The sequence below is a fragment of the Asterias amurensis genome, chromosome 3 (assembly GCF_032118995.1).
Source record: "Asterias amurensis chromosome 3, ASM3211899v1".
Classification (NCBI taxonomy): domain Eukaryota; kingdom Metazoa; phylum Echinodermata; class Asteroidea; order Forcipulatida; family Asteriidae; genus Asterias; species Asterias amurensis.
Window position 1 is genome coordinate 7,068,280 of NC_092650.1, and position 1,252 is coordinate 7,069,531.

The window sequence follows — 1,252 nt, forward strand, 5'->3', positions numbered from 1 at the left end:
CGTAAAACAAGATGGAGGCACCATGATTGATTGAGGTCAATAGCAACGTGTAGCTCGCAAGCTGAGAAATAGATATAATCGTTAATTGTCTTTTGTTTTCATTTTACTTTATTATCATTTGTATTTTATTGTACAGCAGTGTTTTCATAGTAACATTTTCAGTGTATGTATAGGCTTAATGTATTGCAGTCTGTTGGAGACACCATTATTGTTATACGTGTACGAGGTAAAAATGATCAAGTACTTTTTAAGATTATTGTAGTTCACACAATCATAACCAAAAAAAATGTAGCTAAATCATTAGAAAACAATAAAAATAGTATAGTATAAAATCTGAAGTGAGTGTGTTCTCCATTGTTCATTATCTCTTCGTGTGAGAAAGAACTAAGTACGTTCTATCCAGGAAACTGTTCCCTAAATAACAAAAGTCTATAGTTGTTCCTAAATCCCGATTTCTTTTCTTTTTAAATAATTCTGTAGTTATGAATTTGATGAAAACTTATTCTTAGCCCAAAATATGAAGGAAGTAAACACAAGCTTTGCCACATGAGGGCGCCCTTTGGGATTTGGTAAACTCAACCGCCGTTCAACACAGTTTTAAGTTCGGTTTACTGTACTTTGAAGCGTGGAGTTTTGACTGGGGCCTTTTTTTCAAAGCCACATCTCGGGCATTCATTCTTGTTTGATAAATCACTCTTTATTTTTTATCCAGCTTCAAAACAGAACAGGAGTTTGCAAGCGTCAGGGAATGTGTATACCGATTTGAAACCGACCTTGCCCATGACTTGATCAAACAAGACGAAGAAAACAACACACACGACACGATCTCTAAGATTGACTTTTCTATTCTCCATTATGTTTGCATGTTTGCTTGCCTCATTGGACGAGGCCATAGCCCTACCCTCAGATTGAGTTCTCCTTGGTTCCGTATTGAGTCAATACGTTTTGGACGAGTGGTTTTGAAGGAGGGCCTATTGTGACATCATGGAGGCTGTTTAGGATGAGAAGTTTGCAAAACAAAAACAAGGGAAACGTGTAACAGTTTGGGTATGCCTAACCTGTAACTCCATGCCGGTACCAACAATCTAAAGACTGGCTGAATTTGTTATACACTAATGGTGTTGGCAATTTATTTTGTGAATGCAAACTTTTAACACAATAATTAACAATAGCTACAGCGCTTCCACCGAATAAGTCCTGGCTACTCTCTTAATGTAAAAGAGTGAAAATGCAGTCTTTGAAGAGCCACAAT